Genomic DNA, 18,682 nt, shown 5'->3' with positions numbered 1-18,682 from the left:
AATTCTCTGGGATGAGTGCTTTATCCCTCCCCCCACCGCCTGGCTGGTATCAGGGAAGATCCCTGCTAGCAAAACGCGAAAAGCTCTGGGCCAATCCTCCCCCCCCGCCTTGCACTTGGCTAAATGCAGGGAAGGATTTCTTTTCAGCCACAGGCAAACAGCCCAGTAGGAACGGCCACCTCAGTCCCCTTAATTAAATTCCCTTATTTCAACCAGGTTACCCTAAGCGATATCACTCTCCTGAGGATTACACAGCAAGATAAAGAACGGATGTTGCTTGAATGCCAGCAAACACCGGGACCATATGCTGCCAGGCTCTGTCAGGCAATGATACCAGATTACTTGCTACTAGCATGGCGTGGTCAAGTGTCCTACCATGGAGGACGGAATAAGGCTGCACTGCCCAGAAACCTTGTGGCAAGGCTTTTGGAGTACCTCCAGGAGAGCTTCATGGAGATGTCCCTGGAGGATTTCCGCTCCATCCCCAGACATGTTAACAGACTTTTCCAGTAGCTGTACTGGCTGCGAATGCATCCCAAGTGCTCAGGGCAAATTAATCATTAAAAATGCTTGCTTTTAAACCATGTTTTATATTTTAAAAGGTAAACTCACCTGAGGTCCCTTCCATGGGGTCATGGTCTTGGGTGCTGGCTTGGGAGGCTTGGGAGGGTACTTCAGTCAGGGTGAGAAACAGTTCCTGGCTGTTGGGGAGAACGGAGAGCTGGGTGCTCTCTGCCAGCTCGTCCTCCTCCTCCTCCTCTTCCCCTTCCGCGGAATCATCAGGTGTCCCTGATGAGATTATCCCCAGCTCGGAATCCACAGTCAGAGGTGGGGTAGTGGTGGCGGCCCCCCCTAGAAATGCATTTAGCTCAGCGTAGAAGCGGCATGTCCGCGGCTCTGACCCGGAGCGACCGTTTGCCTCCTTTGCTTTTTGATAGGCTTGTCTGAGCTCCTTGACTTTCACGCGGCACTGATCTGTGTCCCTATTGTGGCCTCTCTCCATCATGCCCTTGGAAATTTTTTCATAAGTTTTGGCATTTCGTCTTTTCGAACGCAGTTCAGCTAGCACTGAATCCTCTCCCCATATAGAGATCAAATCCAGTACCTCCTGTACGGTCCATGCTGGTGCTCTTTTTCGATTATCAGCCTGCATGGTTACCTGTGCTGATGAGCTCTCTGTGGTCACCTGTGCTCTCCACGCTGTGCAAACAGGAAATGAAATTCAAATGTTCCCGGGGCTTTTCCTGTCCACCTGGCCAGTGCATGCGAGTTCAGATTGCTGGCCAGAGCGGTCACAATGGTGCACTGTGGGATAGCTCCTGGAGGCCAATAACATCGAATTGCGGCCACACTAACGCTAATTCGAATTGACAAATTCGATTTTGGCGCTACTCCGCTCGTCGGGGTGGAGTACAGAAATCGAATTAAAGGGCCCTTTAATTCGAATTAAATGGCTTCGTTGTGTGGACGGTTCCAGAGTTAATTCGAATTAAAGCCACTAAATCCGAATTAAAGGTGTAGTGTAGACCAGGCCTTTATCTGTTGCCTGCCTGCTTGTCTGGACCCAATCCTGCTTTCCTCGCTGAACCGTCCCTTCCCATGGGCACAGGCTTTGTTCTACTACCAATTTAGCAAGGAGGGTGGGCTCCTCAACTAGCCCCCACCCCTCCTGGTCCCTTTTCTTAAACATTTCTCTCAAAATTGTGAGATCACAACAATATCACTCACAAAAAAAATACTACTGTCCAAACTCCTATGTCCTTCAGAGTTGGGTCTCACACAGAAAATACCTCCTGAGACTCCTACATCCTTCACCGTTTACTCCAGTGCTCGGGTTAGAGCGAGAAACTCTAAGTTCTCCTCCTATTTTACTCGGCTCGCTACGACCGAGGGTGCGCACACCAAATTCTATAATGATCGATCACTTTGTTTTATGCAGACTCTTATATTCTTACAACAAGCACGGCATCTCACCTTGTTCCCCCACTGCAATTCTCCACCAAAAATGTTATGCTTCTAAGAAGCACATGGAATCTTTTTCAAGGGGATAAAGCAATAATTACAGCCATGGAACTTCTATCCTTCGAACAATCATGAATACAATCAGCAAAGAATAAACTCAGAACAATTTCTTCTTACGAATTGAAAGCTAGAAAAATGGAGCATAAAGCAAAATAAACAAAGTGGAGTATAATTTACTCCAGACAATTTCTCCCCATGAGGCTTTTAATAGAATCATAGAATATCAGGGGTGGAAGAGAGCTCAGGAGGTCATCAAGTCCAACCCCCTGCTCAAAGCAGGACCAATCCCCAGACAGATTTTTGCCCCAAATGGCCCCCTCAAGGATTGAGTTTATAACCCTGGATTTAGAAGGCCAATGTGCAAACCACTGAGCTATCCCTCATCCTACGTCTTTGCAACCATCTTCTCTATTGTATAAAACATAAGTTGCTTCTCTTCACTTTTAAGGCTCTTCATGAGTTGTCCCTACCCTACATATCACCTCTCATTCAGTATTAAGTCCCTGTGATGAAATGGGGATTTGGGTAATATTGTTATGACTCCTATGCATACCTCAGTTTCCCTCTGTGTTTTGCATTGCTATGCACAGAGTGTAAAGGGTTAAAAAGCTGTTCCCGAGTCTTCGGAGAGGACTGGAGACCTGAGGTGTATGTGTGACTGTACAGTCTGGATGGTAAAGGGTCATTAAAGGATGGGCTGAGGGGGGGAGGAGCATTGGCCTGCTAAACCCAGGGTTGTAAGTTCAATCCTTGAGGGGGCCATTTAGGGATCTGGGGCAAAAATCTGTCTGGGAATTGGTCCTGCTTTGAGCAGGGGGTTGGACTAGATGACCTCCTGAGGTCCCTTCCAACCCTGATATTCTATGATTCTATGACCCGTATCAGAAGAGAATGTGGAAAAGCAACAAGAGCCCCAGTGACCAGGATGTTCACAACTAACACCCAAGAGTACGTGCGCACACACACACCTCAGGACAAAGATTGGGAGCCAGAGATAGAAATGGAGTCCTTATCAGCACAGCTGGCTGACTGCAGTGGCTTGGCCAGGATGGACAATGGCTCAAACTTTCCCTCTCTTGACTAAGCTAAGGACTTTTGCATTCTGTAGATCGGGTGACTAATCAATTGTTACCAGCCCTTGTGGCGCTGTGGGGGTCCTTGGGTTAACAATCTCTATTCCTCGTTTTCAGATGTCGGAGTTTTGCTCAGCTTGATGTTCTGGAAGGGCAGGAGCTATCACTGGGCAACCTGAACTCTGCATTAACCATGGTTTTTTCCATTTCATATATCCCTGCCTACCTCCCTGCACCACAGCCCCTCCTCCCTGGACATCCCCAAACTTCTGTCCCCGACCCCAAAGCTCGGCATCCCACACTGAGCCCCCCCATCCCACTCCCTGCACCACATGACCCCTACTGACCCCTCCGTGCAGCACAGCACCTCGCACTGAGCCCTGCACCTCACTCTCTGCAGCACAGCAGTCCTTAAATGTGCCCTACCCATCCCCCTGCACCACAGCGCCCCCTCTGGACATCCCCAAACCTCTACTGAGCCACCGCCCTGGAATTTTGGACCCCCTACTGAGCCCCCATGCCCTGATCCCTGCACCGCAGCACCCCGTACTGAGCCATCACCCCCTCCGTGCAACATGATGCCCTTAACTGATTCCCGAGACTCTACTGCTGCAGCACAGAACCCCCCCAAACCTCCATCCTGCTGCCGGAAGCCCAGCTCCCCTAATTAGCAAGCCAGCCTGCTACCTGCAGCCCAGTGCTCCCTGCTGAGCATTCGGCAATGTTTCTTGCAGCATAGATCCCCCTGTGAGCCCACCAGCTTCTCCTTGGAGCAAAGCTTCCACTACTGAGCCCCACACCCCACTCCTTTCAGCACAGCGCCCCTAGTGAGACCCAACCCCATTTCCTGAAGCACAGCACACCCTATGGAGCCCCACACCCTGCAGCAGAGCACCCCCTAATTAACTGCTGACCTGCTCCCTCCAGCACAGTGCCCCCTACTACACTGTGGGAGGCATGTCTCGCTGTGTTATACCTCATCCCCTCCTGGTTGCACCTATGGTTTAACAAGCCCCAACCCAGAAAAGAGTCTCTCACCGTTAGCCCCTAAACTCTTCAGTTCTTCTGAGCTCTCTTGATGTAGAACAGATGGGCCAGTCTCCAGCTGTGTGATCTCACCCCCGTCTCCTCCTTATATACTGAACTGAGACATTGATCTGATTAATATCGCAAGGAAGGAAGCAGGTCACAGATGGGCTGCACAGCTCCCTGCCCTACAGGAGGGACTCCCTAGCAGGCCTGTTTACTTTCTCCTTAGACGGGGTAAACAGTGTCATTGCCTCAGTCACATTACCACACCGCTCTTTCTGAACAGGCACATTTATTCTTAAAGTAAAAACATTATAGAGAAAATCTATTAAAAACAATAAAAGAATCTACTCACATGCTAATAAGCTCACCAGAGATCCCCCAACTCCAACAGGAGCTGAGCTCTGGCTGGGAGCAGCCCTTCAAACCCCACCCACGGGTTTCTCTGGGGTCACAAACTCATAACAGCTTTTGCTCAGAATAAGCACTGAGTCTTATGGGCCTCAGCAGGCTTCATCCTTGCAGCCCTTCCCTAAGGATTGGGGAACCCTTGGCCCCACGGTCCCATCCATTTGCTGGATCTGAGAGGAGGCCCTTAGTCAGTGAAAACTCAGGTTATTTATCCCAAAATTCTTTGTTTGTCGTTTGGTCCCTGGAGAATCCACTTTGAACCAATGAATGCCAACTTCTGCAGGTAGCGGCGCTGCTCTGGAGATGTTACAACCTGACTGACTTTGCCAAAACATCCCCACTGTTCTCAGGCACTGTAGTTACCCCACCTCAGGCAGATACAGCCAATCCCTGACCTACGTGGATCTATGAACAACTGCATTTCATACAACAGACTCCAAGGATACTAAGCTTAATTCAATAAGGTTAGTCTAGGATAGTGCCATCTCTGTTAGACTTGTTGTTACAGGTATAGGCTATGATTGAAGACAGGATGACCTGTTGACACATCTTTAACGTATCAATTTTTTAAATTGAGATGCCATGAAAGAAACTCAACAAATGGTCAGGAGACAGCAATTTCCATTGTCCCTTTTTTGTAAACAAGCATGGAATATAAAGCGGGGAATTTCTGAAAAGTAGTTAGAATGGCTCAGGCTGCAGTATCACTTCCCTGGATCAATGATACCCTTCTGTATCGTGCTGATTAATCTTTGACTAATAATCTTTGATTAATAAACTGGTTGAACCTGGTAATTGTAGTAAAGAGAGAGAGAGCAAGAGAGAGGTTGGAGCATTGGGCCTGGTGCAAAATTTGATGCCTGAACCGGAGGCTGTAAATCATGGGTGGGCAAACTTTTTGGCCCGAGGCCCACATCTGGGAATAGGAATTGTATGGCAGGCCATGAATGCTCACAAAATTGGGGTTGCTGTGAGGGAGGGGGTGAGGTCTCTGGTTGGGGGTGCGGGCTCCAGGGTGAGGCCAGAAATGAGGAGTTCAGGGTGTGGGAGGGGGCTCCGGGCTAGGGCAGCAGAGTAGGGTGTGGGAGGGGGTGCAGGCTCTGGCTGGGGGTGTGGGCTCTGGGTTAGGGCTGGGGATGAGGGGTTTGGGGTGCAGGAGGGAGCTCTGGGCTGGGACCGGGGGGTTTGGAGGACGGGAAGGGGATCAGGGCTTGGGCAGGGGGTTGGGGCGCGGGGAGAGGCTCAGGGGTGCAGGCTCGGGGCAGCGCTTACCTCAAGCGGAGCCACAGCCAGTGGGAGCTGCAGGGGTGGCACTTGGGGCAGGGGGCAGCGTGCAGAGCAGAGCCCCATGGCTGCCCCTACGCATAGGAGCCAGAGCAGGGCCATGACGCGGCTTCCGGGAGCCGCATGGAGCAGCCCCCTACCCTGCTTCCTGGCTGGAGCACTGGAGCAGGGCATAAAGTAACACCGCTGAGGTGAGCAGGACCCCAAAGTGATGGTCCAAGTGTTGCTCCACTGTAAGGGGAACCGGGTGGTTACCATGGGGTTAAGTAAAGGACACCATGTACCCTTCTGGGCAGCTTGCCAGATGTGGTGGAGGTGTGCCATAAGCACTGCCTGTGCCAAGGCACATGCTGCGCCCCACTGTGCCCTTTGGGTAGCACTTGCCACCCCTCAGTTAACACCGATAATAGCTGAGTCAGGTCTGTGACAATTAGTGCCGTGCTTTGCAGAGCCACCCCCATTCATTGGTGGGCATTCGCTCCCTGTATTTATATAGATAGGCTCAGCTTAGCCAGTTCTGACAATCGAGTGTCAATTTCTAGGTTACTTACTGTGTTATAATCTTTGATTAATAAACTGATTGAGCCTGGTTATTGTAGTAAAGAGTTTCCCAAACCCAGTGCCACACCCATTGACCACTTGAGCAGGGACATAGAGGCCTTGCTATAGGGTTTGCATTGTGGAACTGCCCGCTCAATATCCCAGTCCTGGGGGTGGGGGGGGGGGGGAAGGTAATTATTGCCTAAAGATACCCCTTCCTTTTACCAATCTCCTTGCTTACTGCAGGACAACAGAAGAATTACCTCCATACTCTCCTTGTTTGTACTATAGACAGGCTAGTGAATTATCCCACTCTTCATTTATGGAATTCATGAGGTGGTATACCACAGTTTCCTCTTTTGTACAACAGACCCGGTTTGCAATAGTTTCTCAGTGATGCCAAACTTTAAGGTTATCCACAGGTAAAAGCTAACTGGTTATGCAGGTGGTGTCTGAGAGAGGGCTTTGGATTCTTCGACTATGCTGTTCCAGGAAGAAGGATTGCTAGGAAGAGATGGGATCCACCTAATGAAGAGAGGGAAGAGCATCTTCGCAGGCAGACTTGCTACCTTAGTGAGGAGGGCATTAAACTAGGTTCTCAGGGGGATGGTGGGATACCGGGGCGGGGGGGGGAGAGTGGGATACAGGGAGGAAACACAAGGAGGAGGGTACAAAACGGGAAGCCTCCTGATTCATACTGAGAAAGTAGGGCAACTGGCTAGTTTCTTAGGTGCATGTACACGAAGGCAAGAAGCCTGGGAAACAAGCAAGAAGAATTGGAAGTCCTGGCACAGTCAAGGAACTATGACGTGATTGGAATAACAAAAACTTGGTGGGGCAGTTCACATGACTGGAGCACTGTCATGGATGCGTATAAACTGTTCAGGAAGGACAGGTACGAGAGGAAAGGTGGAGGAGTTGCATTGTATGTAAGAGAGCGGTATGATTGCTCGGAGCTCCAATTTGAAACTGGAGAAAAGCCTGTTGAGAGTCTTTGGGTTAAGTTTACAGGCGAGAGCAACAAGGGTGATGTCATGGTGGGCGTGGAGTCAGGTCTGTGACAATTAGTGCCGTGCTTTGCAGAGCCGCCCCCATTCATTGGTGGGCATTCGCTCCCGGTATTTATATAGATAGGCTCAGCTTAGCCAGTTCTGACAATCGAGTGTCAATTTCTAGGTTACTTACTGTGTTATAATCTTTGATTAATAAACTGATTGAGCCTGGTTATTGTAGTAAAGAGTTTCCCAAGTCCCTTTTTTGCCGGCCCAATGCCACACCCATTGACCACTTGAGCAGGGACATAGAGGCCTTGCTATAGGGTTTGCATTGTGGAACTGCCCGCTCAATATCCCAGTCCTGGGGGTGGTGGGGGGGGGAAGGTACTTATTGCCTAAAGATACCCCTTCCTTTTACCAATCTCCTTGCTTACTGCAGGACAACAGAAGAATTACCTCCATACTCTCCTTGTTTGTACTATAGACAGGCTAGTGAATTATCCCACTCTTCATTTATGGAATTCATGAGGTGGTATACCACAGTTTCCTCTTTTGTACAACAGACCCGGTTTGCAATAGTTTCTCAGTGATGCCAAACTTTAAGGTTATCCACAGGTAAAAGCTAACTGGTTATGCAGGTGGTGTCTGAGAGAGGGCTTTGGATTCTTCGACTATGCTGTTCCAGGAAGAAGGATTGCTAGGAAGAGATGGGATCCACCTAATGAAGAGAGGGAAGAGCATCTTCGCAGGCAGACTTGCTACCTTAGTGAGGAGGGCATTAAACTAGGTTCTCAGGGGGATGGTGGGATACCGGGGGGGGGGGGAGTGGGATACAGGGAGGAAACACAAGGAGGAGGGTACAAAACGGGAAGCCTCCTGATTCATACTGAGAAAGTAGGGCAACTGGCTAGTTTCTTAGGTGCATTTACACGAAGGCAAGAAGCCTGTGAAATAAGCAGGAAGAATTGGAAGTCCTGGCACAGTCAAGGAACTATGACGTGATTGGAATAACAAAAACTTGGTGGGGCAGTTCACATGACTGGAGCACTGTCATGGATACATATAAACTGTTCAGGAAGGACAGGTACGAGAGGAAAGGTGGAGGAGTTGCATTGTATGTAAGAGAGCGATATGACTGCTCAGAGCTCCAATTTGAAACTGGAGAAAAGCCTGTTGAGAGTCTTTGGGTTAAGTTTACAGGTGAGAGCAACAAGGGTGATGTCATGGTGGGCATGTGCTATAAACCACTGGACTAGGAGAATGAGGTAGCTGAGGCTTTCTTCAGACAACTAACTGAAGTTTCCAGATCACAGGCCCTGGTTCTAATGGGGGACTTCAGTCTCCCTGACATCTCCTGGGAGAGCAATACAGCAATGCAAAAAAATCCAGGAAGTTTTTGGAGAATGTTGGGGACAACTTCCTGGTGCAAGTGTTGGAGGAACCGACTAGGGGCCGTTCTCCTCTTGACCTGCTGCTCACAACCAGGGAAGAGTTGGTAGGGGAAGTAGAAGTGGGTGGTAACCGTGGCAGCAGTGACCATGAGATAGTTGAGTTCAGGATACTGACAAAAGAACGGAGAGTAGCGAAATATAGACCCTGGACTTCAGAAAAGCAGACTTAGACTCCCTTAGGGAGCTGATGGGCAGGATCCCCTGGGAAGCTAATATGAGGGGGAAAGGAGTCCCGGAGAGCTGGCTGTATTTTAAAGAAGCCTTATCGAGGGTGCAGGAACAAGCCATCCCGAAGTGCAGAGAGATTAGCAAATATGGCAGGCGACCAGCCTGGCTTAACAGTTAAATCTTCGGTGAGCTTAAACTCAAAAAGGAAGCTTACAAGAAGTGGAAACTTGGACAGATGACCAGGGAGGAGTATAAAAATATTGCTAGAACATGAAGAGGTGTAATCAGGAAGGCCAAGGCACAACTGGAGTTGCAGCTAGCAAGAGATGTGAAGAGTAACAAGAAGGGTCTCTATGGGTATGTTAGCAACAAGAAGAAGGTCAGGGAAAGTGTGGGAGAGGATTCAGCATCCACAGGTTTGGCGGATCGCAGCTCCCACTGGCTGTGGTTCGCCATTCCAGGCCAATGGGGGCTGCAGGAAGTGGTGGCCAGCACATCCCTCGGCCCGCGCCGCTTCCCGCAGCCTCCATTGGCCTGGGACAGTGAACCGCAGCCAGTGGGAGCTGCGATCGGCCAAACCTGCGGATGCAGCAGGTAAACAAACCGGCCCGGCCCACCAGAGGCTTTCCCTGGCATGTCGCGTGACAAAGGTTGCCGATCTCTGGACTATAAGGTGGATAGAAAGCTGGCTAGATTGTCAGGCTCAATGGGTAGTGGTGAACAGCTCAATGTCTAGTTGGCAGCCGGTATCAAGCGGAGTGCCCCAGGGGTTGGTCCTGGGGCCAGTTTTGTTCAACATCTTTATTAATTATCTGGATGATGGGATGAATTGCACCCTCAACAAGTTCACAGATGACCCTAAGATGAGGGGAGAGGTAGATAAGCTGGAGGGTAGGGATAGGGTCCAGACTGACCTAGACAAATTGGAGGATTGGGCCAAAAGAAATCTGATGAGGTTCAACAAGGACAAGTGCAGAGTCCTTCACTTAGGAAGGAAGAATCTCATGCACTGCTACAGGCTGGGGACCGATTGGCTAAGCAGCAGTTCTGCAGAAAAGGACCTGGGGATTACAGTGAATGAGAAGCTGGATATGAGTCAGCAGTGTGCCCTTGTTGCCAAGAAGGCCAATGGCATATTGGCTGTATTAGTAGGAGCATTGCCAGACGATCGAGGGAAGTGATTATTCCCCTCTATTCCACACTGGTGAGGCCAAATCTGGGGTATTGCTTCCAGTTTTGGTCCCCCCACTACAGAAGGGATGTGGACAAATTGGAGAGAGTCCAGCAGAGGGCAACAAAAATTATCAGGGGGCTGGGACACATGACTTACGCGGAGAGGCTGAGGGAACTGGGTTTATTTAGTCTGCAGAAGAGAAGAGTGAGGGGGGATTTAATAGCAGCCTTCAACTACCTGAAGGGGGGTTCCACAGAGGATGGAGCTCGGCTGTTCTCAGTGGTACCAGATGACAGAACAAGGAGCAATGGTCTCAAGTTGCAGTGGGGGAGGTCTAGGTTGGATATTAGGAAACACTATTTCACTAGGAGGGTGGTGAAGCACTGGAATGGGTTACCTAGGGAGGTGGTGGAATCTCCATCTTTACATGCATCTTTATATTTACAACTATAGTTTATTCATACATTTATCACAGTCACAAACACCCCAACACAGCAAGGTAGATAGAGATGGTACCGAACATCTGTCTGCACATCCATCTACTCAATCCATCTCCTGCAGAACAACCTGAAGTGTTAGCCATCATCTTCCTCAACACCAGCACCTTCCCCATCATCTTCCTCATCACCAACACCTTCCCCATCAACCCAGTGGCCATCCCTCTGGCACCTCCCAAGGACGACATCTCCTTCTCCTACCGTCCCTAGGCTGGGATGCAACTATTACCATACCTTATGCTGATGTTACCATGTCTAATGCATATTCAGTAGGGGTTTCTTCCCTCTCCCTTCTTTGTATTTCCTCCCCTTACCAAGGTTGGAGTGTCTTTTTCCATAGGCCAGAATATCAATGATCTTAACCTATTATCACAAAGGTCAGTGTGTTACCATGGCCCTTTAGTGGTTAGGTATCTGCGGATGTAGCTCATGTACCCATTATGTATGTCAGTTCATTGCCATGACACTTCTGCAGTTGGATTATGAAACTGTGGTCAGAACTTCCCCGTAAACACTCTGTTTTCAGCTCCCCAATACTTGTTGTTTTCCGTTGGGCTGTTTATCTGTGCGAAGTTCATAAGCCTCAAGCTTTATGCTAACTTGCTGAAGTGAATGTCTGACAGGATACAGGCCTGTAGGTTCCTTGCATTACTGCTGAATATAATGCAAAGCAGTGAATATAATAAAGACAAGCTAGCACATTGGGCTACACCATTGTGACGGGTTCCCCTCCTCCCCCCCGGGGTGCAACTTGGAACTGGGGTACCACAGAGCCCTCTGACTAACCACCCTGGGCCCCCTCTCACACTGTGCTGCTGTGACAAGATGCAGACAGTTCCTTTACACAGGCAGGGACACACCCAGCTGCAGTTCTGTGAATGCTCCTTCTCAGCCACTCATGAACTAACAATAGAGAGACTCCAGTTAGCTCCTCCCCAGCTCCCCAGGGTAGGACCCCAAAGCTCTATCATCCTGCCCTGGGCAAAAACCTGACCCGTATATGTGTATTTCCCAGCCCACCCCTTGCTCGATGTGGAGAGGACAATGCCCCAGCCCCTGTTCCTGAGCAGATTTCCCTTTGCACATCAAGCAAACCCAGGGGCGGCTCCAGGCACCAGCGCACCAAGCGCATGCCTGGGGCAGCAAGTTGCGGGGGGGGGGGGGGGGGGGCGGCCTGCCGGTCATCGTGAGGGCGGCAGTCAGGCAGCCTTCGGCGGCATGCCTGCGGGAGGTCCGCCGGTCCCGCGGCTTCGGCGGCAATTCGGCGGCGGGTAGGCCGAAGGCGAGGGACCGGCAGATCAACCACGGATATGCCGCTGAATCAGCGTGACCAGCGGACTTCCTGCAGGCATGCCGCCGAAGGCCGCCTGACTGCCGTGCTTGGGGCGGCAAAAAACAAAGAGCCGCCCCTGAGCAAACCACAGTGTTTTTGGTAAAAAAATATGAAACAGATGTATTCACTACAGAAAGGTAGATTTTAAGCGATTATAAATAATAGCCTAGAGATCAAAGTAGATCACCATAAGAACTAAAACAAAACTGCAATCTAAGTTCTCTAAACTGGATAGGATTTGAATCAAGCCGTATCTCATCCTGTTAGATAGTACAACAAACAGTCCACCAAGCTTCCCTACACAGGCAGGCTTCCTTCTTTCCTGCCTGGGCTTCGGGCTAGTTCTCGGCTGCTTTGCTACATGAGAGCCAGGTCGTTGTAGGGCCTCTTCTCTGGAGCTACAGAGACCCACAGGCCCCTGTCACTCTGCCTCTCCACCCCTCCCCCTGGAACACCAGCACGTCCTCTGCCTCAGGACGAGGTTTTAAAGGGGCCGTGCTCTCTAAAGCCCAAGGGGTTGCACCCTTCTGGCTCTTGTGTTCAGTTGACACTCTCTACTGTAGAGGTTAAAATAAGCAGTTTTTGAGACCTGCAAAGTCTGATACTGAGAATCCCACTGACCCCATTCCACGCAGGCTGTTCCTTAGAGAGATGCAGGATAAGGCTGCGGGTGAAATGTTGTGACTGGAACTCAGGTGTCCCGTGTATTGTTACGGGGGGAAGTGGCATGACAGTTATCGGTGAGGCTCTGCCACAGCTGGGACCTTGCAAACATGGGACATTTCATACCTAATGTTCTGAAATATTGAGAAGGCAAAGCCTCGCCCGAAGGAACAGACCCTGCAGGTGTTCAGCAAGCCTGGGAAGAAATCAGAACCCAAGATGGAGCATCTTGGGCACCCAAAGCTGGAGACACCCAGAATTAGAGGCTACTTTGTCTTACTGTGGAGAAGGCCTTGGCGATATCAGTGTGTAAAGAACGGGATCAAACAGAAAACCACAAGCTCAGACTTAGGGCTTGTCAACACTGGCACTTTACAGCGCTGCAAGTTTCTCACTCAGGGGTGTGAAAAAACACACCCCTGAGCGCAGCAAGTCTCAGCGCTGTAAAGCACCAGTGTAGACAGTGCCCCAGCACTGGGAGCTACACCCCTCGTGGAGGTGATTTTTTTAGAGCGCTGGGAGAGTGTTGCCATGACTACACAAACCACAGCAGCGCTTTAACGTTGCCAATGTAGACGAGCGCTATGATGCGACATAATTGTTAATGTGCACCAGAAAAGCTGTGTGGAGCTAGAGAGAGAACCGTTGCAGAGTGGAGAGAATATCTACCCCGCTGTGTGTGTGAGGGTGGCAAACCTCACCCTCTCCAAGGTGCCGCATTTCACACAGGATGTTTGTTTCTTTCTTTCTTTCTGCTGAGGATTTTCACAATCAAGACCTGTCTGCAACCACTTTGAGACACTTATTTCTCCCCGGTCAGTGTCAAATACCACAAATGAAAATATAGGCCGAGGAGCGAGCAGCTTTGCCATTATACATCCACTGTGAGAAAGTTCAAAGCCAGAAACACCCGGTAAATAGCCGTGGAAAGGCCACAAGTCACAGGGCTGGATTCTCATTGACACTAAAGCCCCTTGACCCCACTGGAGCAGTGGGAGGGGCCTTACAGTGAGTGCAAATGTCATTTAGGGGCAGCTCACAGCCATTGGCCGTGTGGGGTAACGGAGCCTGGCTTGACATGAGACTCAGCCCAACTCGTTAACACTAGAAGAAGCCCCTGGCTGGGAAGCCATTAGAGGAAAGACTCATAAATGTGAGGGAAAGTGTAACGTGGGAAAGACACGTAGGGGGCAGAGTTAAAGACGTGTGAGGGGCAGCGCTACAGAGGGGCTGAGCACTCACAGTACCCATTGAGTTCAATTGGAGTTGTGGGTGCTCCGCACTTCTGAAAGCCACGCCCCTAAGCGGATCCCGTTATTCATTGCCTGGTTACTCCTTGTCCTGGGGATGGTCTTGCTGGGTTTCACATGGAGGTGAGAGTTGCTCCCCCAAAGGTCACCATGGCAGGAGCAGGGTAGCTCACCGCTCTGCAGCCGCCGCACCCTGTAGAACAGGTGTTGATGGAGCTGTTAACACACGGTTGTGGGTACCCCCCCCCCCCGGGTGAGCAGCAGGACATCTCTCTGCGATGGAGGTACACCTGAAACACACAGCAGGGAGCCCTCCTGGGGTTGAAGGTTCCAGTATGCGGTGGTAGGTGACCACTAGGGGTTTGGGTGACCTGTTCCATGACCCGCTGACATATCTCTATCCCCATCATCTTTCCCCCAGCTCATCCCTCAACCTGTCTGCATTGCATTTCATCTCCATTCATCTCGGCTTGTTCAGTAACAAGTCAGAAGACATATTCACCTCTCCCATAATGACAATCATGGTTAGCAGATACACCTCTACCCCGATATAACGCGACCCAATATAACACGAATTCGGATATAACGCAGTAAAGCAGTGCTCCGGGGGGGGGGGGGGAGGGGAGGGGCGGGGCTGCGCGCTGTGGCGGATCAAAGCAAGTTCGCTATAACGCGGTTTCACCTATAACGTGGTAAGATTTTTTGGCTCCTGAGGACAGCGTTATATGGGGGTAGAGGTGTATGTAGCACTTTTATCTTCAAAGCAGATCATTAACATTAGCTGCAGCCTTCTGGGAAGTAGGCATTTATTATTGACCCCATGTTCACAGATGAGGAAAGTGAGGCAGAAGAATTAATGCCCAGTGTGGAGCTGCCCAAAGCCACAGAGAGAGCATCAGAGGCAGCCTCCAACCCCAGGAGGAGGGCCTAAAACCTTGCTCCAATGCAAACCCCTCTCATGAGTTTTCCATTGTCACAGATCCACAAGTGGAACATTTCTTACAGGGGCCCCTTATATCAAAGTGTTTCACACACAGAAATCAATTTAGCCTCACAGTGCCCATGTCAATCTGGTCTGTATTATCACCAATTTACAGATGGTAAAATTGCCAAATACTGGGCATGATCCTGCACCCATGGAACCAAGTGGCCCAGCCAGTGGTCTGTGGGAAGCTTACATCTGATTTTGAACTTGGAGAGGCTGGGGGGTTGTTTGAAGGCTGGAAGTGGGGGGAGGGTTCAGGAAAGATGTCTTTCAGGATGGGGTCCCCATAGAGTGTGGGTTGTAGTTGTTTGATGATACCACATATGGGTTCCAGTGCGAGGTGGTAGGTGACAATTAGGGGTGTTTTATTTCTGTTCTCTTGGGATATTTGGGTGGCCTGTTCTGTGACCTGCTGACATATCTCCATCATCTTTCCCCCAGCTCCTCCCTCGACCTGTCTGCATTGCATTTCATCTCCACTCATCTCGGCTTCCTGAACCCCAAGTCAGAAGGAGCAGATCACACTCAGGGAGTTTTGTCCCAAGAGGAAGGCTGGCTGGCCTTGCTCTTGTTTAAGGAACTTTGTTTTTACCTGTGGATCCTGAAAATCATCACATCATCATGTCCTCCGGTGCCCAGTCTATACGTGGGGATATCTTATTGCCAGTATTACACAGGCACATACGTTCCTGTATTGTTTTCTCTTCCCTTGTTGTGTTACTTTCTGCCCCCTGTTTCTTTTCTCCCATGCTATCTCACTCTCTTGCCTTTTGATTGAATTCTGAAGTTATCGATGCTGTATTCATCCAAGCCGGCCTTGTCCAAGGAGAAAGGATCCAATCAGATGACAATCCTGACCAGACTGTGAACCAGAATAAAAGTCACAGGTGTCATGGTCGACTTGCCAGCCAAAGCATCCACTCATAATTGGCCAGCTGCCAAAAGTTCCAGAAAACATCAATTAAAGCCATATTAGACCTGTCTTTTCTATCCCACCTCACCTCCATCTTGTGTCTGTCTGTTTGTTGACAACAGGATAAGTAAATGTCCTCTACACACCAAGATCGAGTGTAAAATTAATGCTTTCCTTTTCATCAAAAACGTGGTTCTGAAAATAAATAATAATAATATATGGAGATATACCATATCTCTTAGAGCTGGAAGGGACCTTGAAAGGTCATTGAGTCCAGTCTCCTGCCTTCACAGCAGGACTAAGTACTGTCCCTGACAGATTTTTGCCCCGGATCCCTAAATGGCCCCCTTAAGGATTGAACTCACAACCCTGGGTTTAAGCAGGCCAATGCGCAAACCACTGAGCTCTCCCTCCCCCCCAATAAAGGAAAAATAAATAAATAAAAGACTGATAATTTGCCTCCAAAAGGGGAAAGATTTTAATTAAGTTTGTTTTGTTGTTATCACTCAATCACAGGTTCAGTATAAATACCTGATATGTGTGAGATCCTGCTGCGTCTTCCCCTGCCTTTGGTGTTCCTTTCCGCCCTCCACTATCTCCCGCCTCTCATCTCTCACTCTCTCTTTTGGCTTTTCACCTGATCCTGAAACCAACTGCACTGCACAGAACCAGCACAGCGAGATGAGACGGTCCATCCAGCTCGGCCTGGCCTGAGAAGGACCAGTGAAGGAGAGGGACAGGACCAAAGAAACCAGATGATGACCCTGTTCAAGGAGGTGAGCCAGGGACCAAAGCAATCGCTGTCATGGCTCATCTGCCAGCCCAAAGTGGCCAGCCCAAAGTGTCCATCCAGGACTGATGAGCCGCCCTGTGTCCTGAGAACCCCAACAAAAGCCGCATTTCCCCTTCTTCACTATCCCGTCTCTTCTCCCCCTTCTGAGTCTGACTGTCCTTCCCAACTCAGAATGGAACAACAGAACTAACCCTTTCTTCCCACCAAGACAGACTGTTTGAAAGAATAAGAGACTTTCACCAGTATTCACCCCGTTCTAAATGAGACTCCTGTAGGTTTTGATTGGTTTCTTTTAGACAATCGCTCAATTCCAGTTTCAACATTTTTGCTTTGTTTTCTTTTGCTTTCCTGTGTTTCAGTTAATACATTTCTCACCTTTGGCATGACTTTGACACCGTGTTTGCCATGGCGCTAAGCGGGCTGAGGGCTCTGGACACCAAACCCCGAACCTGGTATAACAATGTTTAATGTTGGACAGTGACAGGGTCAGGTAACACCTTTGACTCTTTGGGCCCATTTATTCAATCTAAAATAATACAATCCCTCCCCCTCCCCCAGACAGGGGGGCAGATATGAGCAATGGAGGGACTGGGTGGCCCGCAGAACAGGGGCTGGGTTTGAATTCTATACAGAAGTAGGGAGCAGGTCCCAATGCTTCTTTAGGGCTGGGCAGGGTGAGTTGAGCCTGGTTGGGGAGGAGATGCTGGTCCCTGGCTCCATCATCCTGCTTGGGAGAATCCCCCAGTTACTCCAAAGGCAGCACCGATCCAGAGCCCCGAAGTGCTCACTCTGTGACGTCCCCACCATGTGTCACTGGGGCAGGTAAGGGAGGGGCCAGCGCCGAGGGGCCCCACGGCGGAGCTTACTGGACGCAGCCCAGAGCTCCAGGAAATGTGCCATGGTGCCATTTATTGGTGAGTGTCCCAGTTTTTCCCTCCCGCCCCCAAACCCTCACAAACTAAATGCAGGAGCCGAGGTTGTGAGTTAAAAGAGAAAAGCCAGGAAACACAGAGCTCAGTGCTGCGGGAGCGAGCTCATCACAGGGCTATGGGGCAGTGCAGACGGTGCCCTCCTTCCCCCTGTGATCTCCCCTGCCCGGCCTCCCCCTCCTGTGTCTGCTGCAGCATCCCAGGGCGACATGGCTGGCAGAGTTCCAGGGCCTGGCTTCACTTTTGGATGCTGTGGTAGAAGCGCCCAACGCCGGTCCCCTCTGCTCCATTGATACTTGCTCTGCTGTGTTAGGGCATGGCCACACTTGCAGATGTAGAGCGCTTTGAGTTAAACCAGCCTTCGTACAGCACAGTAGGGAAAGCGCTGCAGTCTGTCCACACTGACAGCTGACAGCGCACTGGCGTGGCCACATTTGCGGCACTTGCAGCGGCATTGGGAGCGGTGCATTATGGGCAGTTATCCCACAGAGCACCTCTTCCCATTCTGGCGCCGTGGGTTGTGGGACGGGTGAGGGGTGTGCGGGGCATTCTGGGTCCTGTCCCAACGCCCCATGATGCATCGGTTCACATCCCAGGAATCCCTCTGCTTCTGTCCACATTTGGCGCCATCTTTCAATGTTTTTTGTGCTGCCCGCTCTGTCTTCCCTTTCGGGCTGTGGGAATGGAGCCCGAACAGCTGAGGAATATGCTGACGAGACTCACCAGCACCTCACGTTTGGCAGTCGAGTTACTCCTTACGATCCAAACGGACAGTGAGGACTCCAAAGATGATATCGACTCGAGTAATGCATACGACACGAGATTGCTTGTGGCATTCACGGACATACTCACCACTGTGGAACGCCGCTTTTGGGCTCAGGAAAGAAGCACTGAGTGGTGGGATCACATTGTCCTGCAAGTCTGGGATGACGTGCTGTAGCTGCAGAACTTTTGGATGAGGAAAGCCACATTCATGGGACTGTGTGAGGAGCTCGCCCCATCCTGCGGCGCAAGGACATGAGATTGAGAGCTGCCCTGCCAGTGGAGAAGCGGGTGGCTATTGCAGTCTGGAAGCTGGCAACTCCAGACAGCTACCGGTCGATCGCTAACCAGTTTGGAGTGGGAAAGTCGACCGTTGGAATCGTGTTGATGCAAGTTTGCAGGGCCATTAA

The 18,682-nt window shown here is 50.4% G+C and overlaps 1 protein-coding gene across 1 annotated transcript in view; it reads left to right on the top strand.

Annotated features, from left to right (window-relative positions):
- The window catches only part of LOC135892833 (single-pass membrane and coiled-coil domain-containing protein 3-like), a 178,238-nt gene that overhangs the window by 33,574 nt on the left and 125,982 nt on the right, over nt 1-18,682 (top strand). The window lies entirely within an intron of this gene.

This window comes from Emys orbicularis, chromosome 20, assembly GCF_028017835.1.
Source record: "Emys orbicularis isolate rEmyOrb1 chromosome 20, rEmyOrb1.hap1, whole genome shotgun sequence".
NCBI classification, from domain to species: Eukaryota; Metazoa; Chordata; order Testudines; family Emydidae; genus Emys; species Emys orbicularis.
The sequence above is the reverse complement of the archived record's forward strand: the minus strand, read 5'-3'. Positions and strand labels throughout refer to the sequence as shown.